Source organism: Ovis aries, chromosome X, assembly GCF_016772045.2.
Source record: "Ovis aries strain OAR_USU_Benz2616 breed Rambouillet chromosome X, ARS-UI_Ramb_v3.0, whole genome shotgun sequence".
Lineage (NCBI taxonomy): Eukaryota > Metazoa > Chordata > Mammalia > Artiodactyla > Bovidae > Ovis > Ovis aries.
Window position 1 is genome coordinate 322,125 of NC_056080.1, and position 17,227 is coordinate 339,351.

Consider the following 17,227-nt stretch of genomic DNA (forward strand, 5'->3'; position numbering starts at 1 on the left):
TCAGTTTTCCACTCAAAACAATTCTGACAAGAGTTGGGGGGGGTGGGGGGCCTGACAACCCAAGACCTTGTGAAGAATAAAAGGGAGACAAATTACGAAAATATGTTGCAAATTCAGAGTCTTATGCAAGTATTATTTAGAAAGCACATTATTTAGAATTTGCTGGCATTCCAATCAGGACTGCAACCCAGGGGAGGCTCCTGAACTCTCAAGTTCCGTGACAAACGGTTCCCACTCCTAATCAATAACACGAGGAAATGAGACGCTTAAAGGGCAAAGGGAGATTGCTCCGTTTACAGACACCCCAAAGCTATTTGGGTACACTGGTTTCTAAGTCCTTACATACCACACTGTTTGGGGGGAAGTAAACCCCAAAGCTCAGTTATCCTAGATGCTCAGTTTATTGTCAACCTCATACCACACTGCTTGAGGGGAAAGTAAGCCCCAAAGTTCAGTTATCCTAGAAGCTCGTACTGTTTATTCTCAACCTACAGTTTCTTTTACCCGTGATGAGCTACTATACAGCTTTACAGAAAACTTTTAAAATACAACTCGTTGCCATTCACAAGTGTGTGTGTGTGTGGGGGGGGGGGGCTTACAAAAGTTTCACCTAAATGGATTATGTGGAAACTAGACCACACGTCCCCCATTTGAAACACACACACACACAAATGCAATTTAAGTTCTCAGGCTAAGACACAAATACCTCTCTAAAAAATGTCATTTATATATGTATGCTCATGGCTGATTCGGGCTTCTCAGGTGGCACTAGTGGTAAAGAACCCACCTGCCAACATAGGAGACATAAGAGACAGGTTCAATCCCTGGGTGAAGAAGATCCCCTGGAGGAGGGCAGGGCAACCCACTCCAGTATTCCTGCCTGGAGAATCCCATGGACAGAGGAGCCTGGCGGGCTACAGTCCATGGGGTCGCCGAGTCAGACACAACTGAAATGACTTAGCACACACGCACGCATGGCTGACTCAAGTTATTGTACGGCAGAAACTAACACAACATTGTTGTGCAGTTATCCACTAATTAAAGGAAAAAGATGTTATGGTTTACAGACTGTGGTTTTTGCAATCGAGCAAAGGGGAGAAAAGCAAATATGCCTTCTCCACAGTTGGCTCTCTGATGTATGTGCTATATGCACAGGTCAGGTGTTCCTAACTTAGGCATAGCTCTGGGTCCTCTTGGTTAGAATGGGGACTACGTTTTCTAGAAACTCTATTTCCATATGGTTCATTAGATTGGGTCCAAAGGAAACTTTGTCCAAGGATAGAAGGCGAAAGCTATGGTTTTCCCAGCAATCATGCACGTATGTGAGAGTTGGACCATAAAGAAGGCTGAGCACTGAAGAACTGATGCTTTTGAACTATGGTGTTGGAGAAGACTCTTGAGAGTCACTTGGACAGCAAGGAGATCCAACCAGTCCATCCTAAAGGAGATCAGTTCTGAATATGCATTGGAAGGACTGATGCTAAAGCTGAAACTCCAATCCTTTGTCCATCTGACGCAAAGAGCCAACTCATTGGAAAAGACCCTGATGCTGGGAAAGATTGAAGGTAGGAGGAGAAGGAGACGACAGAGGATGAAATGGTTGGATGGCATCACTGATTCAGTGGACATGAGTTTGAGCAAGCTGATTTCCTTTAGGATGGACTGGATGGATCTCCTTGCAGTCCAAGGGACTCTCAAGAGTCTTCTCCAACACCACAGTTCAAAAGCATCACCCGATGTGAAGAGCCAACTCATTGGAAAAGATCCTGACACTGGGAAAGATTGAAGGCAGGAGGAGAAGGGGACGACAAAGGATGAGATGGTTGGATGGCGTCACTGACTCCATGGACATGAGTTTGAGCAAGCTCCAGGAGACGGTGAAGGACAGGGAAGCTGGGCCTCTCCTGGTAGGAAGATAAGCAATGATAGGGGGTGAAGAGAAACTGGAGACCACTGGGCACTTCTGCATCACTTTCACCTTCTGTCTTTGTCCATGGGGTTGCAAAGAGTTGGACATGACTTAGTGAGTGGACAACAAGTTTTTTAAAATTGTGCTTTAACCCACCCCACACAAAATTTATTGTCACCATTTTTTTCAATATACAGAAACTTACTTTCTATACACTATGAACAAACAACCCAAAAATAAAATGAAGAAAACAATTTCACTTACAATAGTCTGAAGGGGCAGAGACATTCCAGTGATAAATTTGATGAGAGTGAAAGTCGCTCGGTCGTGTCCAACTTTTTGCGACCGCATGGACTATACACTCTGTGGAAAATTCTCCAGGTCAGAATACTGGAGTGGGTAGCCTTTCCCTTCTCCAGGGGAATCTTCCCAACCCAGAGATCGAACCCAGGTCTCCCACCGTGCAGGCAGATTCTTAACCAGCTGAGCCAAGGGAAGCCCACATTTGATTAAAAAGAGGAGGGTAAAACTTGAACCCTGAAAACTACAAAACATTGCTTTGGAAGAAGTTATCTAAGTAGCTGACAGGGCATGCCACAGTCATAGACGGAATTGCTGACGCTGTTATTTAATAAGATGTGTCGCCCATTTTTAAGTGCACCATTCAGCAGCGGTCTTTATAATCACATGATGTGTAAGTGAGCCCTAGGAATTCACCTTGCAAAAGCGGCACCGGATCCATCAAGCGTTTCTCCCAGTCCTTGGCAGCAGCCGCTCTGCTCTTCTGTCTCCAGAACCCGACTCCTGTGGATGCCGTGTGCAAGTGGAGTCTCACCGGACTGTCCTCTGGGCCTGGTTATAGCCCTCGAGGTTCACGCACATGACTGCAGGCCACGTGCAGCACCCGTTTTCTAACGCTAATCTTCTATCGTATGTCGACGCTGCGTTCCCTTTATACTTTCACCTGCCGATGGAAGCCTGGGCTGCTTGTAACACCAGCAACTCTCATGCACAGTTTATTGTTGTTCTGTTAGTCGCTCGGTCATGTCTGACTCTTTGCCAGCCCCATGGACTGTAGCCTGCCAGGCTCCTCTGTCCACGGGGCGGATGCAAAAATTGCTATGACCAGTTGGGAAAACAGGTGAAAAAACCTTCAAGTCTCCTGTGTGTTCACCAAAAGACCTGTGTAAGAATGACCACACCAGCACCACCCATACCAGCTAAAACACAGAAATAAGCCAAATGTCCAGCCAACAACAAAAACAAAAAACATGGGATACAGACTTCCCTGGTGGCCCAGTGGCGAAGACTCCAAGCTCTCAATGCAGGGGGGCCCCAGGTTTGATCCCCAGTCAGGGAACAAGGTCCCACATCTCACAACTAAGATCAAAGATCCTGTGTGCCCTGCAACTAACACCCAGCTGCAGCCAAATAGGTAAACATTTTTTTAAAAAATAATAAAATAAAATAAAATATGGATGGGCTAGCTGAACACTGGGGTACCTCAGCACGTTTCTCCCCCGGGTACCAGTGATGTTCAGGGCTGGATATTCCTTTGTGACGGGGCTGTCCCTTACCTGGAGGATGTCTACGATCGCCAGTCCTAGTCTCTGCCCACTGGATGTCAGTGGCATCGCCCACCCCCACCACCACCCCAATAACATCTGGAATGTCCCCAGATACTGTGCAGTATATACCCTTAGGGACAAAAGCTATCATTCCCAACTGGGAACCTCCGCTTGAGAAAGGATAAAGTGCCTGCCACACTCATGACAACCCTCGGTGGAACACACAAACAGGAGACGGGACAGCTCTGAAACGCCCTTTTGACTTCCTGCCCTGTGAAGATGCATCCACCATGCCAGGACGCCGGCAGCCTCCTGCCCCCCACAGAATGTCTTGCAAGAACTCCCCTGGCGATCCAGAGGTGAAGACCCCATGCTTCCGATGCAAAAGGTGCGGGTTCGACCCCTGGTCAGGGAACCGGATCCCGCAAGTCATGCCACTGCCGTGAAATGTGGCCCCCAAAATTAAAGATGTCCCACCAGCAATGGGAGAGAGGCTGGCCATCAGGCCGAGTGGAGGCCCTGTGTTCAGTCCAGTCCCACCACTGACCAGGCAAAACTAACCACTGTCGCCTTGCTCTGGACACCATGCATGCGTGCTAAGTCACTGAGCCGAGTCCAACTCTGCAACCCCCTTATGGACCATAGCCCACCAGGCTCCTCTGTCCATGGGATTCTTCAGGCAAGAACACTGGAGTGGGTTGCCATTTCCTTCTCCAGAGGGGGGTCTTCCCGACCCAGGGATCAAACCCCTGTCTCTTGCATTGGCAGGCAAATTCTTTACCACTGAGCCTTGCAAGCCTCTGCACATTACAAGCTTTTGCCCGAACATCACAGGCCAGCGACTAAGAAGTGTCTGTCATTTCTCCCCAGAGAAATGGTCCTTTCTTGCCTCTCGGCTGTGTTGGGCTGGGGTCCCCTCTATTCACACCTGCACCCCATGTCTGGTTCACTTCCACTAACCCTCCTGGGCCCCCAACACCACGTCCACTCTGGAAGCAGAGTGGCCGCCTCCCAGCCTCCTGAATACCCTGCTGCATTACCACTTGGGGCTCCAAACTCTCTGCTCCACTCCCCGCCCCCGTTTTTATTTATTTTTGGCCACAGGTGGCATGCAGGACCTTAGTTCCCTGACCAGGCTTCGAACTCATGCTTCCTGCAGCAGAAGCTCGGAGTCCGAACCAGGGGACCGCCATGGCAAGTCCCCTGAACCTTGTTGATGGCTCTCTGCTTAAGCTACCAGCCCCAGTCCAAGACTCTCGTCTCCTGAAGGCCAAAGCCAAATGGTTATCTCTGTAACTTCCCCTCTGATACCAAAGTCTGTCTCACAACACGACAGGCAACGCTTCTGGCAAGGGCAAACCGAGAGGAGGAGGGGAGGAAAAGACATCAGCGGGGGACAGCAGGGTCCCTCGTCCAAAGCCCGCTTTCATCCTATACCACAGGAGGAACACGGCACGGCCCACGCCCCCTTTCAGGGTTGGTTTCATGCCTTATCAAGTTGGGGTGAACGCAAGCAGGCTCCCCAGCCGCCTGGGAACACAGTCCTGCCCCCGATTCCAACCCTGTCCTCAGACACCTGAAGCAAACGAGCAGTGGAGATGTTCAAGCACCGGAACGACTGGAACCACTTAATCATTCAGTTTTCAAAACGGAAATGCAGCCTGCAGGAGCTGATAGGCATTGAGAGGCAGGAAGAGGAACTGCTGGACACAAGAACAAAAGTGCCCCCGGCTTGGGAGACGGGCGGCTGTTTTGTCTGAAACGGAGGGAAGGACTGGCCCCAGCCTCAGGGCTGCTTCAAAGAAGCGGGGGCGCTTGTTCAGATAAGGCTGCCGCTCGGTGGCACGACACAGGAGACTGGTCAGGGGTGGGATCCAGCAGAGGAGGCCACCTCACCTTCCCTTGGGGTGAAGTCAGAGCTCCCTGCAAGCCTTCATCTTTTTATCAGGTAAACACATGGGTGATCTCACCCATCACGAGGGCTGTGGTTCTGGAACAAGTCCTTTCACGGATATTGCCCCAGACAAAATGCTCGGGGTGTCCTCCTGAACCCCAACCGTGCTGCCCCGGGGCAGTTCCCTGGTGGTCCATGGGTTAAGACTCCCGTGCATGCAATACAGAGGAGTGCATGGGTTTCATCCCTGGTCGGGGAACTAAGATCCCATATGATGAGGCCAAAAAGGGAAAAAGAAAAAGAAACCCAACCCTTCCCGTGTGATGGTCTAAGGGGCTGGAGGTCATTGGGAAGAGATTGGGCCATAAGGGTAGAAAGTGAAAGTCGCTCAGTCGTGCCTGACTCTTTGCAACCCCATGGGCTATACAGTCTGTGGAATTCTCCAGGCCAGAGTACTGCAGTGGGTATCCTTTCCCTTCTCCACGGGATCTTCCCAACCCAGGGATCGAACCCAGGTCTCCTGCATTGCAGGCGAATTCTTGACCAACTGAGCTATCAGGGAAGCCCAAAAGTAGGGCTGTTTGGTTGCTTTAAGTAATCGAACATTACTTCGATTGCTTTCTACAGTGGATCTTCCCAACCCAGAAAATCACACCTGGGTCTCCCGCACTGCAGGCGGATTCTTTACCAACTGAGTCACAAGGGAAGCCCATGAGGGTAGAACCTTCAGAGACCACATCAGCGCTGTTATACTGCACTAAACATTCCTAAGACCTGCCTGACGCCTTCCACCATGTAAGGCCACTAGCAGATACCACCTATGAACCAGGTCCTCACCACACACTGAGTCTGCTAGCAATCACATGGCCTTCCAGACTCCAGACCGTGAAAATTAAAATGTTTGTCGTTTATAGGTTGTTGTTGTTTTTTTTCCAGTCACAGCCTAAATGTTATCACCAACTCAACTAACATGAGTTTGAGCAAACTCCAGGAGATGGTGATGGACAGGGGAACATGGCATGCTGCAGTCCATGGGGAAGCAAAGAGTCAGACAGGACTGACCGGCTGAACAACTACAACAAATTGGACAAAGACAGACGTCAAAGGTACAGCTCAGAGAGCCTAGCTAAGCACTGTGGGGAACACAGAAATTTCATGATTTCTATATGCTAGTGCTCAGAGTATAGGGAAGGTTCCGGGGTACAAAGACACCAGCTTTCCAGAGGGCCCCTGGGGACGGGGCAGGGTGCTCCTCACTGAAAGCACAGTGCTATCCGGGCCTGGCCTCTGGTTCAGTTCAGTTCAGTCGCTCAGTCGTGTCCAACCGACTCTTTGTGACCCCATGAACTGCAGCACGCCAGGCCTCCCTGTCCATCACCAACTCCCGGAGCTTGCTCAAACTCACATCCATTGAGTCGGTGATGCCATCCAGCCATCTCATCCTCTGTCGTCCCCTTCTCCTCCCGCCTTCAGTCTTTCCTAGCATCAAGGTCTTTTCCAATGAGTCAGCTCTTCGAATCAGGTGGCCAAAGTACTGGAGCTTCAGCATCAGTCCTTCCAGTGCATATTCAGGTCTGATCTCCTTTAGGATTGACTGGCTGGATCTCCTTGCTATCCAAGGGTCTCTCAAGAGTCTTCTCCAACACCACAGTTCAAAAGCATCAGTTCTTCAGTGCTCAGCTTTCTTTATGGTCCAACTCTCACATCCACAGGTGACTACTGGAAAAACCACAGCTTTGACTACACAGGCCCAGGGTGGGTGGATCCTCTAGTTGTTGTTACTGTTGTTGAAGAGGCTGGACATCTGGATTTTTATGGGGAGTATATCTGTGTCCTCAAATTGTTGGCATGCTTTATATTTCAAGACTTGGTGAGGGACTTCCCTGGAGGTTCAGTCGTTAAGCATCCACCTTGCAAGGCAGGGGATGTGGGTCTGATCCCTGGCCTGGGAAGTAAGACCCCACACGCCACAGAGCAAGTAAGCAGGCATAGCGCATAGTTGCCAAATAAGCGTGTGTATGTGTGTGTGCATGTGTTGGTCACTCACTTGTGTCCAACTCTGCAACCCCATGGACTGTAGCCTGCCAGGGTCCACGGGGATTCTCCAGGCAAGAATACTGGAGTGGATAGCCGTTCCCTTCTCCAGGGGATCTTCCCAACCCAGGGACTGAACCCAGGTCTCCTGCATTGCAGGCAGATTCTTTACCACTGGAGCCACCAGGGAAGCCTTGATGCAGCCAAATAAATATATAAATGTTACCAAAAAAAAAAAAAAAACCTCGGTGACTCTTCCCCCACCCTCAGAAAACAGCTGCAGGGGAAAGTCACATCATGTAGCCCTCAGTGGGCAGCCTGTGGCTTGGGTCGTTCCCATCATACCCACTTCCTCTCTGCAGGTAGAACCCCCAGCCAGTGAAGTGCCCTGCACACCAAGGCGAACCCCTCAGCGCCCAGCCTCCAGTTCCTCTCTGTCCCTCCCCACACTCGGCCTGACTGACCTTCAGGGACCTGCTTCTGCCCAGATTCCTTGGGACTGTATTTTTTTGCGGGGAGGGGGGGGGGACCCTCTGTCAGTGCCAGGATCAGGCCTTCTGCGATGGCTTATAGCCCTGCTATGCCCCAGCCACCGTCCATGCGGACACGGGGGCGGAACATGGTCTCTGACCAGTGAGTGGGTGGGGGCCGGGCCAGTCCTAACCGGAGACGGGAGCTGGCGGAAGCGGTGCTGGCGGAAGCGGACGTCAGCTGGACGCCTCTGGGGAAAGCCTTTGTCTCTGCATCAAAGGGGCAGAAACATCTGGTCCCACCCTTTCTTGCGGCTCTGAACAAAGATGCGTGCTGTGGATGCGGCAGCTGGCATGCAGCCGTGGGGCTGCAGGGACCCTGAGGGTCACGGAGCCCTTAGAAAACCGGACCCATTCATCCAGAAGACGGCGTACTTCAGAACGAGCCCGAACTCTTTATAAACCCAAATCATTTCTCCTTTTAATGTTTATAATGTAAAAAAAAATTTTTTTAAACATCCTAACATGGAAAAATAGTTTAAAACAATAAAACTTGGTTGAGTTTTCTAATTCAAAATGTATTAACAGGGTACCATTTATTTTCATGTCTGAGAAACAGGCTACAAAAACCTATAATGTCTTGCTATGCTCATGTTTTTATTTACAACTAAGACATACTGTGGCTTCTCCGGTGGCTCAGATGGTAAAGGATCGGCCTGCAACATGGGAGACCTGGGTTGGGTCCCTGGGTCGGGAAGATCCCCTGGAGAAGGGAAAGGCTACCCACTCCAGTGTTCTTGCCTGGGGAATCCCATGAACAGAGGAGTCTGGAGGGCTACACTCCATGGGGTCCCAAAGAGTCCGACAGGACTGAGCGACTAACACCTTCACTTCTTTCAACACATACTGCACGTACCCTGAAATCTACCAGCTCCAAGTCATTACATTTTTCCTCATCTAGTCCCCATACTGCTGACAGAGGAGTATAATGCATTTGAAAAATATATCATGGGGGGGGAGGGGGACATCCGTGGAGGTCCAGTGGCTAAGACTCTACACTCCTAATGCAGGGGGCACAGGTTCAATCCCCAGTCAGGGAATTAGATCCTGCATGCTGCAACTCAAATCAAAGAGTCTACATGCCACAACTAAGACTCAGCACAGCCAAATAAATAAATAAATTTTCTAAAATATATATATACACACACACACATATATATATGTCTTTGGAGGAGGAGAGTAAGGCCTTCCCAGGTGGCACTAGTGGTAAAGAACCCTACTGCCAACGCATGAGACGTAACAGACCCAGGTTTGATCCCTGGGTCAGGAAGATCCCCTAGAGAAGAGAATGGCAACCCACTCCAGGATTCTTGCCTGGAGAATCCCTATGGATAGAGGAGCCTGAGGGTGCTACAGTCCATGGGGTCACAGAGTTAGACATGACTGAAGCGACTTAGCAGGCACACAGGGGAGTGAGGACTGATGCTTATAAAATCTAGATAGTCTAAATCAATGAGACCACACGAATGGAGATTTTTCACCAAACATACTCCATACCTCCACAGTAATATTATTTCTCCACACTGAATTAAAGTTGAAAATCAAAGCAAAATTGTTAATTATGCATCTAAACTTGCAAGTTTCCTCTGCCATCTGAAAACAGAAACAAGAAACATTTTAACTACTCCACGCACCCTGATATTCAAAGCAACACTGTACACCCGTTAGCCAAGACACAGAAACAGCCTAAATGTCCCTCAACAGAGGGCTGGATAAAGACGATGTGGTACACATAGACAGTGGAGCACTACTCAGCCATAAAGAAGAATGGAATGACGCCATTTACAGCAACATGAACGATCCAGAGATTATCGCATTAAGTCAGACATCCCATGATATCACTTAACACGTGCGACCTAAAATATGGCACGAACGAACTCATCTACAAAACAGAAGGCAACTCACAGGCACAGAGAACTGACTGGTTGTCCAGGGGGACAAGAGGTAGGGGAGGGGTGGACTGAAGTCTGGAGTTAGCAGACATAAATTATTAAGTATAGGTTGATAAACAACAAGGCCCTCCTGTAGAGCATGGGGAACTATATTCAATATCCTCTGATAAATCGTAATGGAAAAGAATATAAAAAACAATGTATATACATATGTATAACTGATTCACTTTGCTGTACAGCAGAAGTGAACCCACCACTGTAAATCAGCTATACCTCAGTAAAAAAAAAAATAAATAAATTTAAGCTATTCCAATTATGATGAAACAGCAACCCCCCCCCAAAAAAAAAACCGAGCAACTTTTTGCTGCCTTTTCAGCAGCCAACTTTCACAGGCAAAACCCTCATTCCTTAACATTACACTTATTTTTCCCAGGTTCATTCAAAGCTTTGGGGGTGGGAGGAATGGGAACATTCCCTTTTTTATGCGTATTTATTTATTTAAAAAATTAATTTATTACTTTTAATTGGAGGCTAGTTTACAATATTATAGTGGTTTTTGCCATACATTCACATGAATCAGCCATGGGTGTACATGTGTTCCCCATCCCGAAGCCCCTTCCCACCTCCCTCCCCATCCCATCCCTCAGGGTCATCCCAGTGCACCAACCCCGAGCACTCTGTCTCATGCATCAAACCTGGACTGGCCATCTATTTCACATATGGTAATATACATGGGGAACATTCTTAACTTAAAAAAAAAAAAGACTCACATTAAAATGACTTAACTCGTATGACCCAGCAGTGTCTCAGCCAAGACAGAACACATCAAGAGCTTTTCAGAGAAAGGGGGGACGGGGGGAGGGGTTCCCTGGTTGGCTCAGTGGTAAAGAATCTGCCTGCCAATGCAGGAGACAAGGGTTCAATTCCTGGGTTGGGAAGATCTCGTACAGAAGGGCATGGCAACCCACTCCAGTATTCCTGCCTGGAGAATTCCACGGACAGAGGAGCCTGGTGTGCTACAGTCCCTGGGGTCGCAAAGAGTAGGACGCAACTGAGCGACTTTCGCTTTCATACATGTATCTGCTAGGAATGATGTGCAACCACTGGGAATTTTTATCAATGTGCTCAAAAAAGGAAGGAGACAGCTATCTCCCAAGACAGGCTATTAAGGCATACTTCTATCCAGAATACGATATGGTATCAGTGATACGTGGAATCCAAAACATGGCACAAATGACCTTATCGATGAAACAGAAACAGACTCAGACACAGAGAGCAGACTTGTGGTTACCCGGGGTGGGGACTGGGCTGGGGGAGAGAAGGACTGGGAGTTGGAAGTTAGCAGATGCAAGCTGTTATATAGAAAATGGGGACTTCCCTGGTGGTCCAGTGGCTAAGACCCCAAGGCAGGGGGGCCAGGTTCAATCCCTGCTCAGAGAACTTGATCCTACATGCTACAAGGAAGACCTGGCACAGCCAAAGAAATAAATATATATTAAAAATGGAGAAGCAACAAGGACCTGCTGTCCAGCACAGAGAACTCTGCTCAATACTCTGTAATAACCGTATGGTTCCCAGGAGGAAGGATGGGGGAAGGGATAGTTAGGGAGTTTGGGATGGATGTGGACACACAGCTGTGTTTAACATAGAGAACCAACAAGGACCTGCTGGACAGCACAGGGAACTCTAGTCAATATTCTGTAGTAACCTATATGCAAGAAGAATCTGAAAAAAAAAAATACATGTATATGTGTAACTACCATTCTGCTGTATACCCAAACTAACACAACACTGTAAATCAGCTATATTCCAATAAAAATAAAAAGATGACACTTATATGCTATATATACACATACACAGCAGCTGAAAATACCATTTGCCCCCAAGACACTTCTTATGAAAACTGCACACTTTTTTCTATATGTTAGACAACTCGTATCTAGTTTTTAAAATATAATTTTCTCTATGAGCATTCTGACGAAATGTTGGAAGTTATAATATGCTAGCATATTCAAAAGCAGAGATGTTACTTTGCCGACTAAGGTCCGTCTAGTCAAGGCTATGGTTTTTCCACTGGTCATGTATGGATGTGACGAAAGCTGAGCACCGAAGAATTGATGCTTTTGAACTGTGGTGTTAGAGAAGACTCTTGAGAGTCCCTTGGACAGCAAGGAGATCCAACCAGTCCATTCTGAAGGAGATCAGCCCTGGGATTTCTCTGGAGGGAATGATGCTGAAGCTGAAACTCCAGTACTTTGGCCACCTGATGTGAAGAGTTGACTCACTGGAAAAGACTCTGATGCTGGGAGAGATTGGGGGCAGGAGAAGGGGATGACAGAGGATGAGATGGCTGGATGGCATCACTCACTCGATGGACGTGAGTCTGAGTGAACTCTGGGAGTTGGTGATGGACAGGGAGGGCTGGCGTGCTGCGATTCATGGGGTCCCAAAGAGTCGGACACGACTGAGCGACTGAGCTGAACTGTAGAGAATTTTCCATTTCCTGACTAAAGTTACTAGGAAATGCTGCATACCTACAAGTAATTTTAGCCTTGATTATTCACATATTTAATTTTTTTTGCAACTGCAGTTCTACAATCATTTATATTGTGGGTCTAATTCAACACTCCTGAAAACTGCAACTCATGGAGATCTGTGTCCTTAGTACCCAGTTAAAATACCAATTCAAGACGGCAGGGCATTAAGAATGAAGCCTCAGGGACTTGCCTGGTAGCCCAGTTTGGCTAAAACTCCAGCACTCCCAATGCACGGGGCCCGTGGTTCGATCCCTGATCAGGGAGCTAGAAACTAAAAAGATCCTGCATGCTACAATGAAGATCGCAGATCTGGAGTGCCGCAACTGAGTACCCGGTGCAGCCAAATATAAAAATAAAAATAAATACATATATATATATATATACACAAGAAAACGAGGGCTTCCCTGGTGGGTCCAGTGGGGAAGAATCCACCTGCCAATGCAGGGGACACAGGCTCCATCTCTACTAGTCTGGGAGGATTGCACACGCCCTGGAACAACTAAAGCCAGGGCACCAGAACTACTGAGCTCAGCGCTAGAGCCCACGAGCCTCGACTAACTGAAGCCCGCACGCCCTAGAGCCCGCGGGCCAAGAAAAGACAAGTCACCGCAGTGAGAAGCCCTTGTGCCACCAACTAGACTGGAGCCCCAGCTCGCTGCAACTAGACAAAATCCCGCACAGCAACCCACCAGAGCCAAAAATAAAAATCGATCTTTTTTTAAAAATAAACCAGAAACCGAAGGGTCACAAGCAAGATGCTCATCACCTGGGCTCTACACTAAATTCCAGGTGAGATGGTCAACCAATGGTCGCCAAGAGTTTTACTGCAGGATAAGGTTCTGAGCTTCTTGGTCCTTATAAAGAGCATTATCGAGGTGGCTTTTCATCTTCATCAGAGCAGACGCTGAAAGAGCACAGGGTTAGAAGAAAGGGCAGGAGGCAGTGTACTGACCGAGCAGAAGGAAAAAAATGAGTCTGTACCTTGGTACTCTTCTGTTTCCCACGCCTGAGACAGCAGCGCTGTCTGCACAGAGAGACTCCAGAGAGAAAGACTGCAGGAGCCGGAGAGGAACGACAAAGATCTGACTTGGCAGGCAGCCTGCAGAGTTTTCTCTGAGGTCCAGCCTCCCGAACGGCCACCTGGCTCAAGGTGGGGCGTGTATGATCACGTAATCACGGGGTTCCGGATCCTTGCAGGCACAGATGGAGAAACTCCTGGTTCTCCAACAGGAAATGGAATTTATGACAGGGAGGTGGAAAAGACAGGACCGACAACTGCCCCAGCAGGTTCCAGAGCCAGCAAGGACAAGGAAAGCCAGCAACAGCCCCGGGGCAGAAACCAGCCAAGGAGCTGGAGGCCTGAGTCCCAACCCCTCCGCTTACTTCCTCCAGAAAGGACAAAAAAGTCCTAGGATCTGAGAGACGAGAGACTAGCCCAAGGTCACTCAGGGACTGATCAGCATGGAATATGACTTGGCAATAAATCCAACTACACACATGCCTGAGAGATCAGTCATGTCTGACTCTTTGCAACCCCATGGAGTGTAGCCTGCCAGGCTCCTCTGTCCGTTGGATTCTCCAGGCAAGAATACTGGGGTGGGTTGTCATGCCCTCCTCTAGGGGATCTTTCCGACCCAGGGATCGAATGTGTGTCTTTTAAGTCTCTTGCATTGGCAGGCAGGTTCTTTACCACTAGCGTCACCTGCGAAGCCATATATATGATATATGTCTGTGTGTCTGTGTGAGTGTGTGTTACTAACTCTGTGTCTGACTCTCTGCAACCCCTTGGACTGTAGCCCATCAGGCTGCTCTGTCCCTGGGGATTCTCCAGGGAAGAATACTGGAGTGGGTTGCCATTCCCTTCTCCAGGGGATCTTCCCAATCCAGGGACTGAACCTGTATCTCTTATGTCACCTCCAGTGGCAGGGAGGTTCTTTCCCACTAGTGCCACCTGGAAGCCCGGTCTCAAAATACAAGTTTAGCTAAAATAAAACAAAAAAACACTGGCAGAGATGGGCTCACACGGCCACTCACGTTGCTCCAGGGGTCGAAGTGAAGGAATCTGGCTGGCTGACCCTTGAAGGCTATGGGGACTGGTAGGGCTCCCCAAGCCAAGACTTAACAACAGGGAAGCGATTTTCATCAATAAATCAGGGTGCTCCAAGGAAGGGCAATGGGAGTCTGGAACTCAAAATGCCAACCATTGTCCACTCATCTGGGGACATGAACTCTCACCCCGCAGCCGTCAGCAAGCCACTCACTTTGTAACCCGAAGCCACTTTAACGAGTCTGAGAAAAATGACTACCCCAGGTTCTATTGCTGCAGCCTGCTCAGTGCTTCCCCTCAGTAGCAGACGGTCAGCAACTCAGCCCAAGGAAGAAAGCCAGCACTTACAGAGATCAAAAGCAGCACAGAGTGGTGCAGTGGTTAAAACTTCAGCTTCCAACACAGGGGTTGCGGGTTTGATCCCTGGTCGGGGAGCTAGGATCCCATATGCCTCATGGCCAGAAGAAAAAAAAAACAGAGGCAATACTGCAACAAATTCAATAAAGAATGTTAAAAATGGTCCATATTTTAAAAAAAAAAAAGTCTTTATAAAAGAAGAAAATCGAAAACAGAGGGGAAATGTAAGCATGTGGAACACAGTGCCTTCCTGTCTACAGCCATCCCAGGCAGACAGAGAACTTGGTTTAAATCTGTATCATTAAAGGCACTCAGCATCTATTACAAGCATGTGTATCTTCCATCTTGATAGATGGCTAGACACTGATATCACTTACGCTTCACTGATGTGAACTCATCTAATTCACTTAAACAAAACCCTGAGAATGAGATGCAATGGCCTTCTGCACTTAACGGAACCACACGATATCTGTATGGTATGAGACTGGCAACTATACACTCATTTGAGCACATAATTTAATGGGCAGTTTTTAAATGAACAGCCCCTGAGGTCAATGAAAGAAAATCAGGTTTGTCCTGGCTTCCTTTGGGTTGACTACTAAAACAAACATCCTGATGGTCAGCTCTGAAATAACAGCCGACCGCCGAGGTCAGGACACAAATTTCGAAGTGAGGCTGCTTTGTGATGATATACCCACATAAGAGGGCTTCCCTTGGCTCAGTGGGTAAAGAATCCACCTGCAATGCGGGAGACCTGGGTTTGATCTCCAGGTTGGGAAGATCCCCTGGAGAAGGGAAAGGCTACCCACTCCAGTATTCCTGGGCTTTCCCTTGTGGCTCAGCTGGTATAGAATCTGCCTGCAATGTGGGAGACCTAGGTTCCATCCCTGGGTTGGGAAGATCCCCTGGAGAAGGGAAAGGCTACCCAATCCAGTATTCTGGCCTGGAGAATTCCATGGTCCATGGGGTTGCAAAGAGTCGGGTACGACTGAGCGACTTTCACTCACATCAGAACCAAACCCTCTTCCTAGAAGTCTCCTCAAACCTTCCAGCACTGAACCTGGGTTATGGGAAAGTGTTAGTTACTCCGATGTGTCTGACTCTTTTTGATCCCATGGACTGTAGCCCACCAGGCTCCTCTGTCTATGGAATTTCCCAGGCAAGAATACTGGAGTGGGTTGTCATTCCCTTCTCCAGAGGAACCCATGTCCCTTACATCTCCTGCATTGGTGGGTAGGTTCTTTACCACTAGCGCCACCTGGGTAGCCCAGCTTATGGAAAGGGCTCACCTATTTTCTGAACAAAGACCCCAAACGGTGTATGACTGAGTGGCCATCCCCACCATACTCAGAACCAACAAGCAAGGCTTTGTGTGGAGCATTTTGACAACAAGCCTCTTCAAATGGTTCAGTGTAAAGGTCAAGTTTGAGAACCAGAACAACCACATTTCTGCAGTCAGGGTTGAAGACAAAGGCAAGGTCACGCAAAGCTACCTTGAATTCAGCTCACCAAACGTGGACTCATCTGGAACCCTGAAGACGTGCTGCAAAGGCCTGGGTGGGGTTAACCTCCTTAGAACAGAAGTCCTTCAACCCCACAATATACTCCTGCTTCCAGTCCTTCCCTGTGCTCAGGAGATATGCAGGCTACAGATGCCAGAAATTAAAAGAGGAGCAGTGTTTTTAAACTGATCAAGTCACAGGGACTCAAGTAAGTTGAATGGAAGAAATCTCTAGAAAGAAAAAGGTGGGAACTTCCATGGTAATCCAGTGGCTTAAGACTCTTTTGCTCCCAGGCTTCCCTGGTGGCTCAGTGGTAAGGAATCCGCCTGCCGATGCACAAGACAGGGATTTGATCCCTTGGTCCCGGAAGATCCCACATGCCTTGAAGCAACAAAGCCTGGGAGCTGTAACTACTGAACCTGTGTGCCCCAGAGTCCAGGCTCTGCGACAGGACAAGCCACCGCAATGGGAAGCCCATGTTCCGCAACTAGAGGGTAGTCACCACCTGCCCCAATTACAGGCCAAAAAAAAAGGCCCGAGCAGCAACAAAGATGGAAAACAGCCCCAAAATAAATAAATAACAATAAAGACTCTGTGCTCCCAAGGCAGGAACACGGATTCCAATCCTGTCATGGAACTAAGATCTTGCATGGGGGCTCACAGTGGGGCTCACAGTGGCCAAAAGTAAATAAAAATAAAAAGCAGAGTTTGTCAGAATGGATTCAAAAAAAGGAGGGTGGGGGCAACTCTCGTGCTGTCTGCAAGAGGAGAAAAAAAAAAGACCCAAACAAGGCAACACTGAAAATGGAAAAGCGGGCTTTGCTACAGCCGTGTGCACACCGAAGTTAACACAAGCAGGCCCCCTAATCACCTTCTGAGGACAAGAACACCGATGAGAACAAACCCCCAGAGAACACTCATTTTGGGACTGGCCACGCCTTGGCCCATGGACTTCTT

The 17,227-nt window shown here is 48.6% G+C and overlaps 1 protein-coding gene across 5 annotated transcripts in view; it reads right to left on the reverse strand.

Annotated features, from left to right (window-relative positions):
* LOC101119619 (protein Shroom2) overlaps positions 1-17,227 on the reverse strand; it is a 147,940-nt gene that overhangs the window by 89,631 nt on the left and 41,082 nt on the right. The window contains exon 1 of one of the 5 annotated variants that reach the window (XM_042242378.1): positions 13,346-13,509. The exons of the other annotated variants lie outside the window; for them this stretch is intronic. The gene's annotated coding sequence lies outside the window, so the exon portion shown is untranslated. Of the gene's footprint in view, positions 1-13,345; positions 13,510-17,227 lie in introns of those variants that run through there. 5 annotated transcript variants of the gene reach the window in all.